The sequence below is a fragment of the Callospermophilus lateralis genome, unplaced genomic scaffold (assembly GCF_048772815.1).
Source record: "Callospermophilus lateralis isolate mCalLat2 unplaced genomic scaffold, mCalLat2.hap1 Scaffold_248, whole genome shotgun sequence".
Classification (NCBI taxonomy): Eukaryota; Metazoa; Chordata; class Mammalia; order Rodentia; family Sciuridae; genus Callospermophilus; species Callospermophilus lateralis.
The window spans coordinates 1,161,678-1,187,873 of NW_027513318.1; the positions used below are offsets into that span (position 1 = coordinate 1,161,678).

At 32.2% G+C, this 26,196-nt stretch overlaps 1 pseudogene; it reads left to right on the forward strand.

Annotated features, from left to right (window-relative positions):
• The window catches only part of LOC143390196 (roundabout homolog 2-like), an 82,747-nt pseudogene that overhangs the window by 24,567 nt on the left and 31,984 nt on the right, over positions 1-26,196 (forward strand).

Here is a 26,196-nt window from a genome sequence, read left to right on the forward strand (position 1 = left end):
ATTTATATCAAATATTTCCAGAACATAAAACAATATTTTAATAATTTTTTATGTATTTAAAACATTTAAGCTAAGAAAACAGTACATTGATGAAAACAATGTGATGTACACAGAGTATAGGGATTTATCTGTCACCTACAAGTACTTTTAAAAGTTATTTTCATTTTTTATTCTTGTTTGAAATGATTCTTAAATTCCCATTGGACTGGAAATAATGAATAGCTTCTTGACACATTGCATTTTACTCGAGAAAGTCTGTCATTTCATAAATCTATCTCGAATGACTTATAACAGTGTTCAGAAATATGAATAACTATACTTTATACTTGACAACTACTTTTAATTTTGAAAACTGAATTTTAGATACATTTTTATTGAATTACTAAAAAAGAGACTGATAATTGGGAAATTAGTCTGTTTTTTCTATCAAATTCTTACATCAATTTAAGTTTAGGAACTATAGGTATTTGAACTTTTATTGTTAGTGGACTCAGAAGAAAGTTTTTAAACTTTCAGGTGATAGTAAGAATATTCTGTAGACACCATAGACTGTGAACAGAAGCTTGTTTTTAATTCCAATATGTTTGGTGAAAAAATTTGTACCCAGCACCTAAAGCTTAGAGAAAATGCAGAGAGGGCAAAGCTTTCTTAAGAAAATTAGAAATCATTGGAGATTCTAAAATTCTTACAAATTCAGAAAATCATCATGGCATTACACCAGATGAAACTTCCTGATGGTCTATGGAAAGTCCCACTTAGAAATCTTTTAAAAACCCCAACTAGGAGTTTGTTTAAATGGATGACTCTTATGAGTTAAAGACTCTACTTTGGAGATTCTATAAAACTTGTTTAAGAGGATCCCCAATGTGGAAATATATTGCTGAAATCAGTCCATTATACACTTGCCAATGGAAACCAATATTTTCCAGATTGCATTATTCATCTGTAATGTTACCAACATCTCCTAAAGAGCCCTTTAATTCAACCTCTGTATTTATTGGTTTCCAAAAAATCTAGACCAATGCCACTTTGACAATTAAAAAGCCATTTTTACTATTTCGAAGACATTCCTTCTAAGAAAAGCACAAGTGCATTGTAGGGCATAGTTAACTAAGAATGTTGAAATGTTCTTTTGTTTATGTGGAAAACTCTTCCAATGAAGGAACTGACAAGAAAAAAAAAACATGGTCTAAATAAGCATAAATATCTTGCTTCCTTTACCTGTCTGTCTTATTTTCCTATTGGAAGCCTTTCCCAAGCTTAAAAATAAAAAAGAACATCTATTTTGGAGATGGGCAACACATTTTTTCCTAGCAGCAACTCAAAACATGATGAGTAATTTGGAAAAGAACTGTCAAATTGACCAGCTGCCTTACTTGTGATGCTGAGCCCTGCCTCATTTTATATCTTGTACACCATATGCTATCTGCTTATTGCCTCAAGTAGAGAGACCAAAAAAAGCTGAATATATCAGGTGAAACGTGTTTGAAATATCACAAACAAACTGACAGTACACAACTTTATGAAAAAACTTTTTTCCCAATTCAGTGATATAAAAGTATGTTCTTTTTGATAGTAGAATATAATTGGTTACAGAAAAATTCATAAATATTGAGAAAATCATGTTCTTGGCAAAATTCCACATTTTTCTATTATGATTTTATAGAATCTGCCACTAGTCAAAACAGACATCTATAGGGACATAATTTTTCAATGTTTTAACTGCTTAAGCACAAAAGTAAACATATTCTCATTTTAGAAAGTTCTATTTTATGAGTTGAGGCAGTTTTGGAATAACATGTTCTAACGTATTTTATTCCTGAGGCCACCAAGAAATACAACAACAACAATAAAAATGAGTGAATAAAATAATAATTCAAGACAAATAATAAATCAGTTATTACTAAGGAACAAGGTGACAGATATTTTTGACACCTTCATATCCCACCCTACCTTGAAATGTGGAAACTGTAATGTGCTAAATGTAATTTAAATTAGAAGTGGAAAAATTATAGTTACTTTCAAGTCAAAAAAAAAAAAACGTGGTTATTATGCAGCATGCTGAGATGTATTGTTTGTAAAAGGTGTTCTGAGTGTGTTTTGGAAGGAGACCTAGAATTTTATTCCTTGCATTCTTTCTTTGTTGGACAAACTGAACCTCATAACCTGGGCTAATCTTTTCTTTCCTTCAAGTTCTTGATGTTTCTTGTACCTGGCACTAATTAGCTACTTTATACAGAGTCCTGATTAACTATTACTAAATAAATATCATGTTTTTCATCACACTGTATATTTTTACAAAATTATGGGTAAAAATGCATATTCTAATAGAGTTTCCACTATGTGAAATGTTCAAGATAGCTTAAACTAATACTTATTTTTAAAGTGAAAAACAATTTTAGATTACTTCTGCTGGGCCAGTTTTAGCCTTATGTGCTTGACAGCATCTGTCCATTGTCTCTATAGGGAAGGTTAGGTAAGAATTATTGAATCACACATTTCTTTCTTTTTTTTTTTGTTTCTCATAACTGGATGACATATTCTCTTGTTTTGGAATTGAAAGGTACTTACACAACAATTCCCTCTTGGTTGGGATATCTCTTTGCATATTCTTCCAAATATATTTTCTGGATTACGGACACCAAAAGCTTCCTGAATCTATAGGATCATAATTAAGTTAATCCTTCAAGGATGTTTCCTTCTGTTTTATCTTTGAATATTTTTCTTTCACTTATTTCCTTCAGACATACTTTGTATATTGGCTTTCCATTGTTTACATTCCATGTTTACTGACTATGCTGTAATAATTTCAAAGGTAAGAATTTTATTTCATATGTGTGAATTTTAATGTCAGTTTTCACCTTCCTTTTTAAATTATAATCATCACGTATTTCTTCTTACTAAAATAATTTATTGTTTTTCTCTTTCTTTCCCCATTTCCTTGCTGAGCCCTTACATACCTTTCTTAATCTCATGTGTCACTTAATCCATTTACTTAATCCAATTTTATGAATTTGTTTGTTGCTTTTGTAGAAGAAAAACTTCATTGTATGTACTTTCCTTTAAAATATGGTCAACTATTCTAAAGTATGTCTGTGTTTCTTTGATAATTCCTAGAAGGTACTGGTCATTTCTCTTGGATTAATTATTTTTCCTTTTTCTCTTTAATTAAATAATTAGTTCAGTAATATATATATTTATTTTGTTTTGCATAGATCCTATTAAAACCTTATCTGGTAATTATCTAGTTGAGTGCAGAAGACTACAGTTTGCATGTTTAGAGAAGAGAAAGAGGAAAGTAGGAGGGTCATTTTCTAGCCCTTGCTTGGAATGCAATCTTAAATATCTCTTTTTTTCTTAATTTTTAAGCTTATTCGTTCTAATCAGTTATATATGACAGCAGAATGTTTCTCTGGTTGTACATGAAGTAGGGTCACACCATTGATGCAATCATGACCTAGTATAATGATGTCGGTCTCACTCCATCATTTCTTGAAATCTTCATGCTCCCTCCTCTCTCTTCCCTGTCTTTGCCCAATCTAGAGTTCCTCCACGCATCACATGCCCAACTCCCCATTATGGATTAGCATCCACTTATCAAAGAGAACATTTGGCCTTTGGTTTTGGGGGATTGGCTTACTTCGCTTAGCATGATATTCTACAACTCCATCCATTTATGTGCAAATGCCATAATTTTGTTTTCTTTTATAGTAATATTCCATTGTGTACATATACCACGGTTTCTTTATCCATCATCTATTGAAGAGCATCTAGATTGGTTCCTTTATGAAAAAAATAAAATCAATTTCTTTTTAGTGTTTTATTGACTCTGCTGATAAACAATAATCTTTGTTAGGTTTGAGCTCTCTGCTTTCCCACATGAAACTACCTCCTCATCTTCCCTTTATATTCCTTTCTTCATAATGAAGATGGCTTTCAGGCATGGTAGTTTTCTATTACTGAGAGAAAATCGTCACAAACTGAGCTATTTAAAACAACATCCAGGGCTGGGGATGTGGCTCAAGTGGTAGCGTACTCGCCTGGCATGTGTGCGGCCTGGGTTCAATCCTCAGCACCACATACAAAGATGTTGTGTCCGCCGAAAAAACTAAAAAATAAATATTAAAGATTCTCTCTCGCTTGCTTGCTCTCGCTCTCTTTTTAAAAATAAAATATAAAACAATATCCATTAATTAAGTCAAAATTCTATAGATACAAAGAACAGACAGGTAAAAGCAGGGGGGGTTCTGCTTAGGGTCTCAACAGGTGAAAATCAAAATATATACCCAGTTAAGCTCTTCTCTGGAAACTCTCCGAAAGAAACCACTTCAAATTTTGTTTGTGTTGATGGCAGACTTAAGTTCCTTGCATTTGTAGACTGAAGTCCCCAATTCCTTGGCTGCAAGTCAGTGTCACCCACAGTTTTGAGAGGTCACTCTTCAGCCTTCCTATATGGCTTACAGGGCCTTCAAAATTGGCAATGGTTTCTTGAATTCTTATGTGTTAATTTTGTATTGCTTCCCTTTTGGTACTAGAGAAAATCTACTTATTTAAAAATCTCATAGGGTTAAGTTAGGCCCAACTGACTCATCTTCCTGTCTTTGGGTTAACTGATTTGTACTCTCAGTTATATCTTCAGAATCTCTTTTGTAACATAACATGATCATGAGAGTAACTCCAGCAAGCGGAAGTCATGTGGGTCACCTTAGAATTCTGCCCACCACAGGACGCTTGGCTTTTTCTTTCTTTAAGTTCACCTTCCTTTCTTCTAAATTTTAGCTGGTTTTCTATGTAGTCATGTCTCTTATTTTCAAAATCATGATTAAAGGATCAAATGACTAGCTTTTGCAATGTGACAGGAGATTATAGTGACATGACTAGTGATAGAGAATGGAGGCTGGTTATGCTGATTGATGTTCACCTTGCTTCCTCTTTCTCTTCCCGACTTGAACCTGTTTAGCAGGGATACCATACAGTTTGTTGTTTTGGCTTACAGTAGCTTTTCCATATTATTTATTTCTTTTCTTATAATAACTAGAGGAAAATAGAGCAAAATATATTGACTACATTATCTTAAACCAAACATCAAAAAGTTTAAATCTCATTAATTTTAGAATCTCTCCACATAGGATTAAAACAGAAACTAAATATTTTAATTTGGTACCTAAAGTACTATAAGTTTTGAATATTGTAATAATGTAAATTCTGTGGCCTGAAACTGTCCAATAAGATGAGAATTAAGAGATTTCACTGGATGTAGACAGAATAAAACACATGAACATCTGAGTCATTCCTTTAAAAAAGGTAGAAATTTAAATTTTTATACATTATTGTAATTTGTAGACAGCAAGAAACTCTATGATATGTATGTTTTTATATTCTATAAAATATATTGTGATATGTATTACACCTCAGTCTTACATGCATGACATTTAAATTACTACACTACTTACTTAAACATATTAAAGGTCACTCAAGGGACTGGTACATAATTATATTCATTAAAAATATAAAAACTAGCAAATTAAATTAAAATTTGAGTTAAAATATATCTGAATGCACATTAGGCTATCTGGCAAATATTGCTTCCAAGATTTATTGGTGATGCTATTTTCTTCTATCCTACAAAATGATTCGTTCTTTATCTGCAAATATGTTGTTGTATTAATCTTTCTGCTGCTTCTAGCTCTAGCATAACACTTACATGTGGTAGGGGCATGCCAAATGTTGGCACAGTTAATTGATACACACATATGCATACATAGGTAAGACTTGCATAGAAAATGTTTATGCAAGCAGCTTTAAATAGTGCCATAAAAATAGTAAGCAACATTAATGGTAATAGGCCAATCACATATTCCTCATTCTGCTAGTAGGAGATAAAATACAACAAAAAGAAGGCATTAATGAGTTAGGATGGTGCCTTACTAAGCGTGTAATTAATGTTATTAAGAAACATTTCAGTTGCATGTTAAAATTCCGTTAACTAAGCCATCCTTCAGCATCAATACATTGGTTCCTGGGTTGCAAAAAATTTTTCCTTTTTCCTTTTTCTGATTGGCATCTTAATGCAATCTTTCTTTAAAAAATGAGATAATGGGATGTGATCAGCCTTCCTGATTTTCCTGGAATGCTGATGTGACAGTTCTGGCAAGTTGACAGGTTAAGTGACTGAAAGTGGATGTCTTGTCTCACCATTTACTTGAAGAGGCATTTTTTAGGCTATAGTTTTCCCCTCCTCACTTGCACAGTTATGACCCCTTCTACCCCCAATATAAGAAATCTTATTTCCCCAGTTTAGCAGCATAGGACCTTGATATTTTTTTTACAAACTTTTAAAATATTCTCCATTTGCTGGTCAAAAATATGATCATTTTTTTCTGAATTATGTGAATATTGTCTTGATAAACAATTAGTTCTAAAATTAATAGTATTTCATTTGCAAATCAAGAGTTCCCTAAAGAGTAAAAAAAATTATTCTGATAAAAAAACAGAAAATATAGGAAAGTGGTACTTAGAAGTTCAAAATTTCTTAAAATGTTTATAGATGTTTCCAGAAAGTTTTCAATGTATAGTTTTATTTTTTTTATAGTTCAGTTGTTCTATGCAACTTGTATGTTGAATCAAGTATGAGTTTCTGTACTTACCTACAATCGAAATTAAATCTACTTTGGTAATCCAAGATATAATAAAGCTTAAATTTCTATAAACATGCCTGAGTTATATGATGAAGTAGGTATACTACTTATACTAATTATGACCAACTGTATCACTGGTGGAAAAGTGTCAGGAGCTTTGAGTATAATGAGATGAAAAAAATATTGCAATGTAGAAATATTTAATACCATCATAGGATTATAGAAGGCTTTGTAAAACAAGTAAAACAATTAATATAGAAAAATATGTGGGTTCGCTAATATGATCCTTTTTGTTTAACAAACTGACTAAAAATGTGGAATGATCTAGATTGCCAGTGGTGACAAAGAAGGAGGTGAGGTTAATGGAACCCTGGTGCCATTGAAAGAATTTTATATTTCTAACATAAAACATATGTTTTTCTCTCTGTGAAGAACAACCTCTCACCCTTCCTCTTACCTGTTTAATCAATAAAAAAGAATAAAATTCTATCCTTCCTCCCTTTGTCCCTCTATAATTTCCCTCTCTCCCTCTTTCCTTCCTCTAGCTTCTCTTAGAATTGCTTTTACAGTTGCTCTACAATGCGATTAAGAAGTCCACTTTGATCACACTAGATAATAACTGGCTCACTTCATTGCCTACTCTGATCATCAGATTTGGAATAATTGAGAGTGTTTTTGGGGTTTCAAGTATTATATGAACCCTCCAAAATTGTAGTCTTCCCAAAGTTAACAAATTCCATAGGAGGAAGTAAGAAATCCACAGAGTAATACTAAATGACAGCAGCATCATTATTCACACAAGGAATGGATGCTCCTATGTATGTGACCTCTGATAGGTGAAGAGTAGGATGTGAAGTCTGATTAGATGAAGAATCTAAGACTCTCATTCATTGTGATCATTCTATTCTCTTTAACCATTTACTTTACTTTTTCAAATTTATGAAACTAGTAAACTATATAGTACTTTTCCATCTTCATTTTGATATCAGAAAAGTGTGTGTTTGGGGGTGGGCCAGGCATGATTCTGGAAGCTGAGACAGGAGGACTGCAAGTTCAAAGCCATCATTAGCAATGGTGAGGCGTTCAGCAACTTAGTGAGACCCTGTTTCAAATAAAAAAAAAAAAAGATGTCAGAAAAAATATATATCTGTTTATGGTTTTACAAATTATATTATTGTCAAAAGAAAAGGTATAGATATTGGTATTATCTTAAATCCTATATTCCAAATTTATATTTTCCATTACAAATGCATTCTTTCCTCTGAGATGAATTATGTATTAATATGCTTCAAATCAAATATTTTATGACATTATGTATGCATTTCCAATATTAAAAGAAATGATATGAACTCAAGTGAATGTTAAATAGTAAAAAAATAAATAAAATTAAATAAGTTCAAAACATTCACTTATCAATTAGAAGTCAAACTCTACTGTTTTTAGATTGAATAAACATTTACCTCTTATTCCTAGAGTATACTGCATTGTAATGAAATGACTTCTGCCTGTTTCTTGTTGGTAAAGGCAAGTCTACTAACATTTTGCCAGGACTTCTAGGTCTGATTGCTATAAAATGCCTATTTTTGTCTATATGCTTTTGTTCCTCTGGGATGGTAGGTACTTGTTTATAGTTATATAGTCATGTTCAAATTGGTTAATTATTTTTTTCCTACATTTTCTGTCATTTCCCTCCATCCAAATTATTACCAATAGTATTGGTGAAAAAATCAGAAGCTTTGAGTAAAATGAGATGGAAAAAATATTGAATATTTTCTATAGATCCATTTTTAAAAATTTCCTAATCTATGCCCTTTACTTAGAAATTCTCTCTTAGAAGATTTTCTAGGCCAAATAATGACAACATTTCAGTGCAAGGTGGTAAACAACACTTCACACCAATAAGAATGTACTACAGATCTGAGTAAGATATGTAAATGGGGGAAAATAGAGAAAAAAAGAGAGAGAAAATGCAAGCCAGGGCAACTACAAGGTCAGGATGTGTTCAGGTTAATCATTGTTGACAAGGTGAATCAAAAGATAATAGATATCAAGATTGGTTAAGCATAAGAAAAGCCAATATATATGTGAGTGATGGAGAGAAGACTGGTCTACTGAAATTCTGGAAGTAGTCTGGGGACAAATGAATGTCAAGATGATAAAATCTTGGGAGAGAATGATTTGCAAGCCTTGCAATGATATGCATTGTAGGTTTTTATTGCCATGTAATGAAAAGCACTGTAGGGTTTTGAATCAAGGGTTATTTGAAAGAAAGTGTATTTAAGAAAGGCTGTACTTAGAGTTAGTATAGGAAGAAAAAAATTATGGGTTTTATGTTCCTTTAAATAATAAAAACAGCTATTCAAGAAAAGCATGTTATGATTTTTTAAATATTATACCTTATGGGAAGTTGTAGCCTAAATTTCTGACTCAATTATTTGATGCTAGATATGAAAAATTCTCAGTTAACCAGATTATAATTTGAAGTAAAACAAATTAAACTAGCAGTTCAGTGTTTAATAGGTCCAACTATGACATTGAAATGAAAGTAAAGTAAACCTATCTTCCAGTCTAAGACTTTAACCTTAAGAAAATTGTGTACCCTTTATAAAGTTCAGTTTACTGGCCTTTATATCATAATGGTAATCATTAAGACATAAGGTTTTCAAATTTTAAATAAAATAATGCCTGTAGATTGTTTAACATAGTCCATATCACTTAATAAGCACTCAATTAATGTTAATTATTGTCATTGTATTGCACAGTTTGTGACTGAGCAAGTCTTTGACTCAAGCAAATGATCAAAGAGATTGCATTTTAAATGTTTGCAGAATATATTAGCATTTAATAAGTAAATTATATTAAATAGCAAAAACTCTTTTCTACTCCAGTTTGTCAAGAAGTTCAAAATGTTTATTACTATTGAATCAAAAGTTTATTCATTCAGGCATGAAATTACACCCAAAGAAAGGGAGCAGCTGAGTGTGCCTGTAACCATCCTGTATCACATATTAATGTACCTAACTGTGGCATGACTATCTCCATGTTAATGCCTGCCATACAAAGTCATATTTTCCTGTAGAAACATCTTGAACATGATGCGATGAACCTTTAAGGTCCCCCTCCCCTCATCTCAAAGCCCACCCCATGCATGGCCTATGCTTCCTACTCATGTTCAGCCATCTGATTTCCATATCACCCACTCACTCTCACCAGCAAGCATTAGCATCACAGAGCTGTTGCATGACTTTGATTGAAGCCAGCTTGGGCTGAATTCAGAATCAAAGCATAATTTCGAAGAAATCAAATCTAATTTGCTGTGCATTGTATTTAAATTCTCAAAACACAGTTTCAAGTGAACTGGACTAGACCTCTAATCTTGATTGACCTTTTTATAGATCAGGTCTACTTCTCTGGAAATCACACAACATACTTTTCTCATAGAGATATTGATTTTTAATGTGTAAGTGTTGATTAAATACTGAACTGCATCACTCTGCTCCATCTCATTTCTTCTTATAGCTAAAGCAATAAGGTATAATCACTTGACATAGCAAGCAAGTAGGTTATTGCAGCATAGTTACAGGAAATTTGTCTAATGTTTTCAGGTTTTAGAGAGGACATAATTATGTATTTCATAGTCATCTGTCTTAACAAACATCAGAGAATTGCCATTTTTATAACTAGCATATTTTTTGGAGTTTATAACTCGATATCCTTAATTCACATTGGGTTTAAATTGTGTTTTGAATTGTCATCTTGAGGACCTAATTGTGTTATTTTACATTAGAAATAGAGCATATTTATAATAACTTAGAATTAAAGTATAATATAAATAGATATCACAGAAAAAAGAGAGTTTTTAGGATTGATGGCTTTTGGTTAGTGGTCTTTAAAAAATATAAAACTGGAAAAAAGTTCAAGAAATTATGATTTCCTGGTCTTTCAGAATGATATCATGAGTGGTAAATATTATGTTGTGATACTGTAGCACTTCATTTTTGTGTAGGAGTTCTGATGAAATGTTTTCATTAGGTGCTGCTCATAGCAATTCTCACTGGATTTTCTGTCCCAACTTGCCAAGGTGTTCCAGCCTTTGTCTCTGTCTTTCTAATCATCATCTCCAATCACCATCTACATTGCTTCCAGAGCATTCTTTTTAAAACCATATATCTGATATCTATTTTGCAAAATCATCTTTGAATAGATCTTAATAGCTTTCAGGACACAATTTTCAACTCCTTTGTATAAATTATCTGGTCTTATCTATATCAGCTCTGTACACCAGGTTTCTTCTACTTTCAAAACTCTTTATCTTCCTGTACCAAATCCAGTTCCACAGGTCTTTGCCTTATGTTTGGTGCCTTTGTTCTGTGACCTTAATTCTCTTCATCTAGTGATCTCTTACCTGTGCTTCAAAACACAGCTCATTTTCTATTATTGTACAAATCGTGTAATGGTGTGTTTGTTTCCTGAGAAATCTCTGCCATAGGACAAGTAGGACGAGAGCACCTCCTAACACCTCTTTTTTTCCCTTCTCTTTTTCTTTTATTTTGGGTGTCCTGGAGATGGAACCCAGAGCCTGTGAATGCTAGATAAGAGCTCTAATAGTGAGCTACACCCCCACTCAAGTGCCATGTTATATTTGGCTTCCCATGCCCTGAAACAAGCAGAATGTCTTAGAATTTGTATTCAGTCAGTACATTTTGAATGAATGAATGGAAGAACTCTAGCTTCTCAGGAAAGTGTATGCATAGATATGGCCAATTCTGAATCCTTTTGGGGCGGGCTGTATTTTAGCAGCTGTGATAAAACTATAGGATGAGGATTTCAAAAATGTTTTACAAAAACACTCATCTAAAACATTTTCAAACATTTAAGTATCAAATTCAACGAAGTCTATAGCTATTTCTAAATTACAGATAGTGATTTTACTGACAGGTAGATGACAGAAAATAAAATGCTTAAAACTCTGTTTTCATTTATGTTTTATTTGATGATTTCAATCTGTTATTGCTTTTTTAAAATATATATATATATATATATATATATATATATATTGTAAGTACCAGGTTCTCATGTCTTACTAACTAGTTATATAGGCCAATTTAAATTTTTTCTCACCCAAAGCTGTGCAAATGAACTAATAAGCTGAACAGGCAACTTTTATTAAAGAGTGTCAAATAACTGATTTTGACTGAATTGGGTTTTTAATTTTTGAAGATGACATATAAGCTAAATTCCTCAATACTTCTAAAAAAGCTAATGTCCACATTGGCATTATTACTTTTCTTTTTAGGATTTCATACAACTATACACTGATTCTTAAATATTTCATAACATTTTTTTTCTAGAAAAATCCCATATTATAGATGATAAAGATCAACCTTTAATCTTCTGTGGCAAAAATAATCCAGTGGTTTCACATTTCTGCTGAAAAATGAATACTGCTGTGCTTTAAAAGTTTTTCCTAAAGTAATTTTGTAACATTGATTTAAACTATCATTTATATTAGCAAACATGGAACAAAAATCAATGTATCTGCTGATTCAGGAGAAGTGTGTAGAAATAACAAGTAGATTGTGAGAGGCCTGTAATCTTCTGAGCATGCCAGGCAACATAAACCACACTCTGTCCAAATAGAGCCATAAATCCGGGTTCTCTGTACTGTTAGAATGAGTCTTCCGTTATCTTTAGTTATAGAAAAGAATTTCACTTAGTAGATTTATCCCTTCTGTCCTTGGGGTATGTGTTGGATATCTTGAATTAGGATCCAGGAAAATAGAACACCTAAAAAAATAAATCAATACAAATCTCACTGAATTCTTTTTGAGAAAAATACCTCTGCTTTCACAGTGATAGCATTTTTGTTAGGATGAATGATTGGTTTTAGGTTTGGGGCACCATGTATTTATTCTGTTCTTAGATTTGCAGTTATGCACTTGAAAAACGTAAAAGAAATTCAGGTGAACTCTTTTATTGGATGTTGATGATTGTCAGAGTTCTTTAGAGCTCACCTTTTAGCTGATGTATACCAGATTCTAAAACTTAGAGTAGATTTGAAAGTGTTTCCTTGGTCTTAGTTTTCTAGCATAAGCAACTAGTTAAAATAGAAACAGATGATCAGAAAAGTCATGGGATACACATGGTGTTTACAACTGATGTGGGTTTGGTGCTGAAGAAGATGTCCTTGGGAACATTTCTAGCTATACATTCTCTTGCTTTTTACTCCATTGTCTCTCTTTATCATTAGGTTCCAATCTAAATTTTTCTGTCTTAGCATTTTTACCCCATCCCTGCCCTCTTTCTTTCTTTCTTTTTGTATTATATCTAGATAGATAGATAGATAGATATCTTCTGATATAGATATAGATATAGATAGATTAAACCCTGGGGTGCTCTAATTTGATACATTTATTTATATTGTTTGTTATTTCAAATATGTAACTTCCATCCCTTAAATAATTCAATGTCTTTAATCTTCAAATCTTGAATTCCAGAATATAAGAATTTTAATAATATGGATCATATTTTATGCCTTCTGACATCCCATTGCCTCATTCAATATCTTACAAATATTGTAATAAAATGAGTGTGTACTAGGAGATGGATTTTAAAGGAGGAGATAATTGTGTAAAGGAGTGACTCCTTTCCATGTTTTTCTATTAAAAAACATAACCAAATCATTTTTATTAAAAATGTTAGAATCATAAGGGATCAATTTTCCCATACAAGTAGGTGGGACACAGGGATATAATATAATGGACAATATTTAAAATAGATCTGCTAATAAGTTTTCTCACATTATTTCCCCAATCCCTCAGTGTTTTAAGAAATGCATACAAGTAAGTAAAAAATTGCTCTCTGGCACTGAGCAATGCACCCAGAGCCAGATTTTCTCTTTGATATCTTTTTCTTTGACAATGGTTGATATTTACACATTTTCTTTCCTTTTAAATTATAGCTCCTCCACAGTTTGTGGTTAGGCCAAGAGATCAGATTGTTGCTCAAGGTCGAACTGCAACATTTCCCTGTGAAACTAAAGAAAATCCCCAGCCAGCTGTGTTTTGGCAGAAAGAAGGCAGCCAGGTGAGTGTGAGGCTTGACTGCTTTTCTGAAGTCTCTGAACTTTGCTGACTTTGGTACTCCCTGAAGCTTGCCTTGCCTCCATTACTATCAGATGCTGAACTTATTTTATTGCTAAAAGAAAGACAAATGATTCTAAAATAAGTGAAAGACAGATGTTCTAGCACTTTTTATTTGCTATTGGTAATCTTTGAAAATCCTGCATTTTGCAAGAAACAGAGTGTAGCAAACTTATTTTAAAAATCCAACCTCTTCAGGTTAAGGTGATTTTGCTTTCTTGCACAGGATTAGTCTGTGTCAGTGAGTTGGTACATACAAAGAGCTGAGAATAGTTCCTCGCTCATGGAAGATGATCAAAAAATATTTCTAGCATTTATTGGCATAGATCCAATATCCCTCCACTCCTAGATAGAAAATATAAATGACTTTTAAAAATTATTAATTTAAGCCTGTTTCCACTTAAGAGTTGAAGAAATCTTTTCTTTCATTTTCCCTTCTGGATTTCTTCACAGTAGGGTAAAACAGAAATAATATATAACACAAAGAGCCAATACCTACCTTATCTTTGCTTTGCTCTTTCTGGACATGATGGCCTCTCAATGTCTCTCCCAAAGCCAACTGGATACATTACTTTTATAATTTAGCACTTGGTCCAAATTCAGAGAGTGTTTAGCCTATACCTTCTGAGGCAATGAATGGAACTTTCAGCTAAAATTAGATCAGAGGTTGTGATCTTTGCATAAAAATTTGTGCATTCCTGAGAGATCCTGAATTATTTTGTGCTAGATTCTCTAAAATCATCCAGACAAGAAATGTAGTTCTTGTGGTACTCTTCCCCAGCACATTCTGATACTAGTCCAGGTTCTGAAAAAATTTCTCAGGGATTAATTGAAAATATTATTATAAGTCATAGGAAATCTGAAAACTTGGCCAGCAATAGGGAATGGTTTTAGCTACATTAAGAGAACCTATTTATTAGAACTCATATATGTCTGTCCTTCTGGAGAGCCTCTAGGAAGTCCTGCTCAGCCATGCTTTCTAATTTGTAGGGGTTCCTCTGCATTCCTGAACCACCTCCAAACTAGCAGTTATAAACTCTGAATGGACACCTGGTCATTCTTACTTTCTCAACACTCCTTGTTACTTCCCCTCTGAGTCAGGGATGTAAAGGCAATGAAGAAAAGAGAGTCATGTCCACTGCCTTATCCCATTATCAGAATTATCAGACTTCAACTCCCAATTTTTTTTAATCATTTAACAGCTATAAAATGTATTTCTCTTCATAGATTTCCTTGACTATTCTTTTCAGTTTATTTCACATGAATTTATCCCAAACATTCCAGTAAGTATGAAAAAAAAGATATGATAGTTAAACACACACATGCATACACACTCACAACCTTTAAAGGAGAGGCCTTAAAGCCATTTTCCTCCTTTTTTTGTTGCACAGTATTTGTAAGTGTTTTTCAACTTTACTAAAGCTAGTTTTTATACTAATCTGAAATTTTGGGTTATACATCTTACCTCCCATGAGTTATGAAGATTTCATAAATAAGTGTAAATGTAAAAGGAATTTACATGTTATGAAGATAACACAAATTGCTATTTTGTCACTGATAGCAAACATAATGATGAGAAGCAATTTGATTATTGCAAATTCACACTTTAAGTCATGTTTTGAGTGAAATCTCATAATGTTTCCTGATATATATATATATATATATATATATATATATATATATATATATATATGATTTATTTTTGTAAGATTATTTCATGTGTACATGATATCCCTCAAAATAGCTTCAAGTTAGATAAAAAATGTTTTTTTCCCTGTAGTCTAATTCACATATGGTATCAAACATTGTTTTTAATGGTTATGAAAATATTTATCAAAAGCATTGAAGTATTCATTTTCCTATTTGACAAAGTAGCATGTAAATCCATATATACTATAGCTAAGGATGCCACAAAATTTCTACTTAGCTTCTTTGGCTTGTTTATTATCATAGGTCTAGTTACCTTCTTCTTATCAATCTGCTCCCATCAGGGATCTAGAGATTGGGAGGAGGGAGAGAGGTACAGAGGGAGAGAGAGTAAAGAGAAGTGCTTGAGCAAACTGTAAATTTTCAAATCATGAATTAGGATATTAGGAAAAATAAGTTGGTCTTACTGTTTGTAGTATCCAATTTCTATGGTGATCAATGACTATCTATCAGTAGAAAGAGTGAAGTGCTTGGACTTAATGGTCCATATTCCCCAATATGTGCTGATAATGCCAATTAGTACTAATAGGATTCTCAGACACTTCAAGGCAAGCAGAGCTCTGTAGAGTGCCTTGGTTTTGCTTATAATCCATTTTCTTTTGGCCATGTCATACAAGCAGGGAATAAAGATGATGGGTTAACCTCAATCAAATGCCATTTTCCATGTAAATGGATCATTTAGAAGGTGGACTTATATTACATCGTAGAGGAATAGATCCCAGAGAGAATTAGCCCATCTGATGGATTGGTGCTATGTAAATTAGTATTCTAATGGCTAATTGTAAGAAAGTGCACATTTTGAGTTATTGTATCATTTTTAAGTGCCTTTAAATTTAGACCCTTCTCTTTTGGATGGTTTATTTCTGTAATATATTTGGATTCCAGGTGAGATTTTACTTGTTCTCAAATTATGTTTCATATGCATGAAAATATCTAGACTTAGATAGTAATACAAATTTTAGGAGAGGGAAACAGTTTTTTTGAAATCATATCCCTGTCAGGCTAGCAAACATCTCTTCTTTTAGGAGTTTAACAACATGGTAATGTTTATGTAAAGTGGGCTTACAGTGTCACACTTGAATCTAATAAAGTGGACATCCATCATGTTGCAATAAAGAGAAGAGCTTCTAATTAAAGTAGGACATCATTTGCAGGATTAAAGTCATTTAGCGTAATTGAAAAGTGTTAATACCCTATTTTATCCTCTTCCATTGGTAGTACTTCAAGGGTAAAAACATTTTAAGGTGAAAATGTGTCTTGTGCCTTTAATTGAATGTTATTACCTCCTGATTGCAACTTATTGAAACTGTTTAATTACAAACCTGGAAAATTAATTACTATATTGAGAAACAGATCCCTGAGGGTTATAATGTTCTTTTTTGTAAGTAAATAGAACATAAAAATTGATATGTTCTTATTTATAATCCAACTTGGAAACATACCTCAATATGATTTATTATATCCAAATGTTTTTCTTAATTGAACAACAGTAAAGTGACATAGGTCATCTAAATTGATGTTACTGCACTCATATAAAAACTTTCAACATTTATGATTAGGCTATATGAGATATATGATAGGCTTTTTTGTGATATATAATAAAGTGTTTTTTAAAAATAATACTTCAAAATTGTTTGGTTGAACATTCTAACTTCCATAATTATTCTACATCCTTTAATTTTCAGCCATTGATTTTATCATGCTTAGATTAGGATTTGTCCATAGCTCTTTGGGAAGTTGTCATGATTTGCAGTGCATTATAGCAATACACTCAGCTTTGTCTGTCAGTCAAAGACACACACATTTTGAAAAATGTCAGAATTTAATTTGTTGTCCTAAAATATTCAAAATTATCAGTGACAATTGCAATTATATTTTACATTCTTTGTTTCTTGTAAGTTTAGAAAAGACCTACACATTTATTGTTACTCTCTCGATTCTTACCATGTGTAGGAGTTAAATCATATGAGCATTATGCTGCCCATTTTATAGATGAGGAAAACTTGTTTTAGAGAGAGTAAATGGCTGAGATCAAGAAACCTTAATGTTACCCTGATTTTATCATTACATGCTGTATATATGTGTTGAATTTTTATACTGTAGCCCATTAAAATGTACAAGCATTATATGCCAATCAAAACTTAAAAATTAAAGACAGATCCAGCTCTTTAAAAATGCAGGTGATCATTTCTTTAAGTGAAGTATATTGAGGTCATAGAGCATGCACCATGACTGGAAACTTTCCCAGTTAGTTTTCCCACTACCCGACCTATAATTATTTTGAAACTTTTTTGTTTAAATCTATACATCTTTTTACCAACCATATTTTTCATAACTATAATATTTGTTCTTAATGCAATTTTCCTTGTAAATGGTAAAAAAAATATTGATAACATTGTGTTTGCTTCTACAGAACCTACTTTTCCCAAACCAACCCCAGCAGCCCAACAGTAGATGTTCAGTGTCACCAACTGGAGACCTCACCATTACCAACATTCAGCGCTCAGATGCGGGTTAGTACATCTGCCAGGCCTTGACTGTGGCAGGAAGCATTTTAGCAAAACCTCAACTGGAGGTTACTGATTGTGTGATATTGTTTTTAGATTCGTCTCATAAAAAATATGATTTTTTATTTCAAGATACACATTAAATGTGGGGTTTTTCTACTTGTTAAATGGTTTAGATCAATGTTTATCCTCTAAATTTAAATCTAGGTAAAGTAACACATTTTAACAGTTTTTAATTTACCTGCCAGTATTTCCTTTAATGCCATTTATTTTCCCAAAGGCAGCCCATTTTAATCTTAAAAACATTGATTTGGAGGAAATTTTAATTTTAAATTTAAAGTAATTTTAAAGAAATGACATCAAAATTATTGTGTTTACAAGTATAATCTGAATACTTTTAGTTAGTCTTATGTTGACATGACTGCTTCTCAAAGATGTTAATAATTTTATATTTTATTGCAGAATAAGAGATATCATCTTTAATATTATCAGTGAAACAGAGAATTAGTTTTTTAGTTAGCTAATCACATTATGACATTCCTTTGCCTTTAATTATACATTCACTAAGCTAAATTAATTAAGTACTTTTGGAAGCACTGATGAATGCTAAAATTATTATTTTTTACTTGCACGTATATACTTTGAATCTTAACAGAGACACTTACATTCAGAGTGAAAGTTGAAAAGGTTCTGATTTTTCCCCAAGGTTCATCACAATTGACAGTTAGGAAGTTGTAGCTAATTTTTGAGCCTCTGAGCATGAATTTATTCCCTATTCTTCCATGCCTTAAATTAAAACTTTCTATTGCTGCCTTATATTGGTGAGCTTTTTGTGTTTGTTTTCCCTTCTCATGCTGGTTACTGAGATATAAGACTTTTCATCTGTGATTTCTCTAATTCTCTGCTGGTTTAAATTTCAATGTGATTTCATAGAATTTGAATTTACGTGTAGATTAAAAGGTCACTTAAAATTAATAGAAAGGCAGTATTTTTTAATATCTGTCCATGGTATGGCCTGATTCAGCACCATGTCAGTAATGGGAATAAATAAGACAGACAAACACTGGCTGTGAAGACACTGAGTCATTAATGTCTGCACCTGCTGATGCTCTGGAGATTTATGGACTGGAGCTGAAAGAAGAAGTCAGGTTCAAGGGTAACAGTGATGAGAAATCCTTCTTTAAATAGGCAGTGCTTCCTTAAAGCCTCTTTGATGGTTTCTACCTCTTTGTTTATTTAAAAAGAGTGAAAGATAATTATGAATATTTTAAAAGTACTCATATATTCTATCAGTAAATATTTATAGGTATTAATACTTGGAAAACAAGATATTTGGGTCTAAACCTAAGATTTACTCTAAATTGCTATATTTCAAACATAATGCTTAAAATATCTACTATAATCTAGCTACTTGAAGCATTTTACTTGAGAGAGACCGAGCTTAAATGAATAATTTGCTACGAAAAAGCAGACCATATATGGAGAAAACAAAATGAGTGAATTAGAAGAGGTAGTGGTTTCAACTGATAGGGTTCATGAGACAGGTAGATATTGAGAATTATTTTTGATACAATGAATTGAAAACTTATGTTAGTTGATGATATCTCACAGCTAGAATATCTATTCTAGGTCAAAATTAAAAAGGTCATGATGGAGTTTAAATTTTCAGTTGACTGAGATGGCTCTGAACATTTCATTACAACTGTTTTGAACATTAATTCCTACATTGATTTTTACTTAAGCAATCAAAAAGTCAAAGTTATTATGAATAACTATCTCTAAATATGAAATTGTGTCCTTAGCTGATGACTTCAGCTTCTAGTCATACTTTAGGTTTTTCAGAATAGTTAGTAATTTAATCATATGTAAGTCATCATTTTCATTTTAGGTGTAGTCTTTTATAAGATCTAGGGCAATTTTGAGTCAATTGAAATTGTAAATTGAAAAATATATATCATATTCAGAGAAACAAGTGCTTATTCCATCTGTACCAATGTTTTTGTTATATCTTTGACATTAAACTCAATTACTGAGCATATATTTAATTTAAACATTCATATAGTATTCACATACTATTGCTAATAGTGATGAAATATGTCATGTCGAGTTACAGTTGTACAGATTATGGATTGAGGTAAGATGTTTCCAAATACTTAAGTTTCAAAATAGACCTCTAAAAGATCTTCTCATGGTTATTCACTTTTTTCCTTTGCCCTTATTTCAGAAAGTTAAAAAAACTTGTAAAGAAAATTCTATGGGTGGAATGAATAGAATCTAAAAGGACTAGGAGCTGAAATGCATTTCTGTCTTATGCTGACTATAAATGTCAAACCATAATCTTACATGAATGGTTTATTAAGGATTTATAATGCATAGTTAGAGAAGACCATGGAGTTGTTCACAGATCACTGGAAACCCTAAATGTTCATTTAAACTTTGACCTTTATGTCATGGAAACCTTGTGGTCATCTTTCACCCATAACATCCTTGAAAGTGAGAATTCCTCTGGCCAGGAGATTTTCAATTCACTTATTGATCGAAGTCATTCAAAAGACAATGAACCACTCATTTAGGCATTAAAAAAAGAAAAAAAAAGGCAGAGGGGAATAATTAGATGACCTTTGGCTACATCTAATGATTTCAGAGATATGACAGTAAAAGCAGGTTATAAGAAATTACTGGAATTCTTACGAAGAACTTAATTTGAAGCAAAGATGTAACATTTAAAATTTGATAAATAAGTTAGACTCTGAAGACCTATTTTTCTCCCCATATTAAAAAAACCCATTGATCTAGTTTTGGCTCATAAACGATTTATGTAAAACCATTAGCTTAAATTTCTATTTGCCAAATTATTGCCAGATGTCTCAGAATTATTGTAATATTGGGCTCCCACATTCTCTTAAGCTTCTTCATTTGTTTCTAAAATGAAGAAAGTGATCAAAAAATCAGTGAAATAAGTAGTTCTAATTTTGATGTATGACCAAGTAATGGTTCTATGGTTTATTATAGTTTTTTTATTATCAATATAATAAATTCAGGTTCATTGGGGTCTACAGTGTCTTGACTTGTGGGGACCTATTATCCTAAGTTCTAATTTAAATTAAAATTGATTGGTTGTGTCATGGGTGGTTCGCAGAGGCCTGGTAATTTTAATGATTTCTTCCCCAAATCTGTGAACACTAGTATAAATATGATGCATACAGATGGAGACAGAGTCATGAATATTGGTGTTTACAAACATGGATAGACAAAGGAATTGAGAACCTCAAGCAAAATTACTTTTCTAATTATTTACCTGGTAATAAAAAATAACTTTTTAGAGAAAAGAAACCATCTTTTTTTTCATCACAGTTGCTAAACAATAATTTAAATCCACTATTCTTTTTTATTTTCTGGGAGGATTTTTAAATATATATCTTATGTATTGGATGTTATATGTACATATATGATATATATGATGGGTATTGAATAAATACACAAAGTAAGTTCTAAGTAATATGTTTGGCTTTGGGGTTTTCTCCTTACTTCCGATATCAGTACTTTAAGACTATTGAATGCATAGGAGTTAAAATATACTAAATATGTCTTTATTCATCAGTTCTGACAGATAGACCTCCGCCCATAATCTTACAAGGCCCAGTAAACCAAACACTAGCAGTCGATGGTACAGCATTACTAAAATGTAAAGCCACTGGTGATCCTCTTCCAGTCATTAGCTGGTTAAAGGAGGGATTTACTTTTCTGGGTAGAGATTCAAGAGCATCTATACAAGAGCAAGGAACACTGCAAATTAAGAATTTACGGGTAAGCAATATTTGGTTTGCATTTGAGTCCTTGTCTTAACATAAGAACTGTTATAGGAAAATATTTTGTGGTGAACTTAAAATCTTACATCTTAGCATGCCTTCTGTGCATGTTATTTCTTACTGTAAAAATTCTTAGTTGAAATTAGAGCAAGGGTCTTTTCCTTATGTCACTCATAAATTCAAAACATACCTAGAATCTTTTTACTCTGTATCACATCTGCTATGTATGTATTTATTGAAACTATAAATCATAGTTTAATGATTTAAGGATATAAAATCCTTTGACAAAGTGACAAATGCTTCTGATTTTACTATCACTGATGAAAGGTATATCATAGCAAGATGTAGATAAGTTGGCTTGGTCAAAAAATTGTGTAGAAAAAATAAAGGGATGAGACTGAATGCAAGAAAGGCAGGTTTGGCTAGTTAGAGGAAACCGATAGGTTTTAGGGGATGTTGCTGTGGATTTTTTCATTTAAACCCCAGGATGAGAACAAATTGTTGGTGATCTTTTAACTGAAATGTATGCCACAGAGAAAGACCATTTCTGGAAATTTAACAAGTTGGTACCTCTTCAGGAGCAACTCAAAATAATATGTGTGCTTCTGGATATTTTTTTAACTATCTATTACAATGTAACAATATTGGCAGTAAAACAATTATTAATATCTCATAGCTAATGTGAGTTAGAAGCATGACCATGACTTAATAGGGCCACCTGTTTCAGAGGCATAATCAGAGGTGCCAGTTAGAGGAGATGAGGGCTCATATGAAGATTGACAGGATAGATTTGCTTCCAATCATCATGACTGCTGGTAGACTAGAGTTATTTGGGTCTACTGGATTAACAACCTCAGTTTACTTGCCTTTAGTACATTGCTATGTGGACTTTCTCAATATGCCTGTCTCCTTCCTCTATGTCAACAAGGAAGATCATCTCCTACCAAAATAGGCATTGCAATCCTATGTACGAAAGTCACAAACAAGGTATCTTAAAACCTTGAAACCAATGGTTTTCAATATACTCAGGTGGAATATGGAAATTGTAAAATCCAGGTGAATATCACCATGAGCAATATCTGTTCTCTGCCAGTGTATTCAACTCATTCAACCAAGAATAGTTACTCTACCCCTACTTATCCCATGTTGCAAGCATTACACTAAAGCTGGAGGATATATTCATACCACTGGGTTTGAGAGCCAGAATTAAGATACTGGGTATAATATAATGCATGAGGAAAAATGGATTGAAAACAATTCAGTGGAAGAACACTTAGTAGAAACTGGTATCTAGGTAGAAATTGGGAATGAAAGATAAAGAAAAAACAAACAAACAAGCAAAACCATATTGCTCAATTTTCACATTCAGAAGCTAAGGAGGAAAGTAAAAAATGTTCAAATATAAATGTTTTCAAATGAAAAGGATTCTTCCTGTATGATGGGAAATGTTATCTACACATATATGTTTATCTGGTTATTTATCACTGTAACACACACACACACACACACACACACACACACACACACACACACGCCATATAGAAGAATGATCCAATTTTTGTAGTAAATACATGCTTACATTTTTAATTGTGTGTGTATGTGTGTATATATAAACACACACACACACACACACACCACACATATATGATTTTGAGACATAGGCATTAATTATTGCTCTTAAGTAACAAAACTACTGCCAAGTTCAGTTAAAGGAAAATAAATTAATACAGACTCTTTTTAATCTGTCTTTTCATTGATTGTAAAATAGTTATTAACTTTCTTTGAACAAAATGGAAGTTATTTAAAAATTAATGCCAGCTCTTCTTGGGTAAACACTTTAACCTCTCTCTCTGGGAGCAAGGCAGCCTAGGGCAATGGAGGTTAATGCATTTTCGCTGTATTGTTGAATTAAAGGGTATTCTCAGAGTCAAGATTCCTAGGAGTGTTTGAAAGAAGCAATTAAAGGTGTGTGCTTGATGATGTCAAACTCGGAGCCCTGACAGGCTTCTGAGTAGTCTCTAAGATGCCAGCTCCTAGGGGCTTATCTGTAGCCAACTGCACAAGGAGAAAAGTAGGATGGAGTGAGCTAGAATATACACCTCTTAAAGCAGTTGGTGAGATGAATGGATAAGGTTGGAAGAGAAGTGAAGCATTCTTGTCCAGAAAAGTTATTATTTAAAATTAAAACAATAGAAGAGAGAAAAGTGCTGATGATTATGGTGATAAAATAGTGATATTTATCAATGATATTCAGGCATTTGATAAACACCAAAGTAAGCACATCATTCTTTTTTTGTAAAATGAGTCTCTTTCCAGGAGGATTCAAATGGGCTTTTCAGTGTTTCACTTGCATAATCAAGAAAGGTTTTCTATAGGTCATGTTCTTTTGTGTCTCACTATTTCCTTTTCAGTATGTAAAGCAAGAGAAAAAAATAACATGATGAATACAGTGTTCTCATAGTCCAGCTAATTGGTAACTGAATCTGTATCTTTTGAGAAGTAGAATATTCCAGTACTCATTAAAACCTACCTACCACAGCTAATGTCAGGTTGTATCTCCACACAATGACAAGGAGCTACAGTTAAAAAGCATCACCTACATACTCTTCTTTTAGCATTTGCACAGAATAACAAGTGCTACGTTTTAGTTCAACAGCTATAATAAAATGCAAATTTTTTTACTCTTTCACAGTCCATATTCAAATGAACATCCCATTAAAATCCAACCCTGGCTTATTATATTTAGTTTATGAGTGATGCTTCATAAATGCAAAGAATTATAATGACTATAATGTGAACACAGCCACATTTGAAAGAATGGCTCATTCTACAATGGCTATTCCCATCATCCCTCTGTGTAATAGAAGACAATTGTACAGAGATAATATGGCAAAGAATGATGTGCAAGAGCAATTTGAAACTTAAGTTAAAATACATAATGACATTTAAAATCAATTAAAACAGTGAAATGGCAGTAACATCCATGCACTAATGATATACCTGAGAATCCATTCTGAAAGCTAGAATCATCAATATACTTACATTTTGAACCTGACAGATGCAATATTCTATGAACTCCCACATTTCACCACCAATTAAGTTCATGTTCATCACAGTTTTAATCTATGTCTTCTGCCTTGCTTTATTCTCTTTTTTCATTAGCCTCTCTTCTTAGTCTCACTTCTCCTGTACTCCTAAACCCAACCTAAGTGAGTGTTGTTTACCATGGAAGCCCACAAGTCTCAACCACAGTGAGAACTTTTGAATTACATCTTTTATTGACCTTGGGACTATTTTCAAATTATAATGAGAGAATCTTTTGGCTTTGATTTGTAAAAGAGACCTCTTTTTAAGTGTTCTTGGCTGTTCTTGAATGAGCAATGAAAACATTTTCAGTCCTCAATGAAATGTCAGTTTTTAAAAATGTTTGAATTTTGTTAGATTATTTTTATGATCCCTTTCAACACTAACTCCATAGTCAATATTTGTTGATTTACGTATGACACAACTTTATTTTACTGGATTCTGCACTGCTACAATTTACATAGAAGTGAATACTGAACTCCTTAAAAGAAAAAAAAATTCTTCTTAAAAAAATATTTTTCTTCTTTTTTTTCATGTTTTTGAAAAGAAAGAAAGTATGGCCTCCTATTATCTCATTGCTAATTTATTCCAGAGTAAATAGTTTATTTAAAACAGAAAAAAAAACAGAAAAGACAGCTTTTCATTTCTGATGGTGTGTAGCCTTATGATATTATGAATGAATTCTGTCCTGAGTTGTCTATATTTAACTCAGGCTCCATTATAAAATGGAATTAAGAGATTAGTATTATCAAAAAAGAAAAAAAGACAAATAGAATTTATCCTATACATTTAATTGTAGAAACATAATTTTGAAAACTTTCAAATCAATGCTATGAATAACATTGTATGAATTTATTTTAATATTTCATATATATAAAATTAATGCATTATTTAGATGGGCAAATGGTAACTTTAAAAAAATCAAATATTGCCTGGTTGATATTGAGTAATTATTCTGCATATTGATTACAGTTGAATTCTCTCCTTCCATGAATGCTAGATTTCTGACACTAGCACTTACACTTGTGTGGCTACAAGTTCAAGTGGGGAGACTTCCTGGAGTGCAGTACTGGATGTGACAGGTGAGCTCTTTGTGAACCATCTTAGCAGCAGAAATCTTGAGCCTCATAATGATGGTTCCTTATTAAATAACAAGGTAGTGGACAATCAAAGTTTTAATTGATTGAATGTAAATCTAAGTCTTTACATTCAGTACCACTTTTTAAGCCCTCTACCGGTTCACACTCAGCATTACATTTGTGAAATTTAGTACATTGGTTCTTGAAAACTTTGTTATTTTACATCCTCT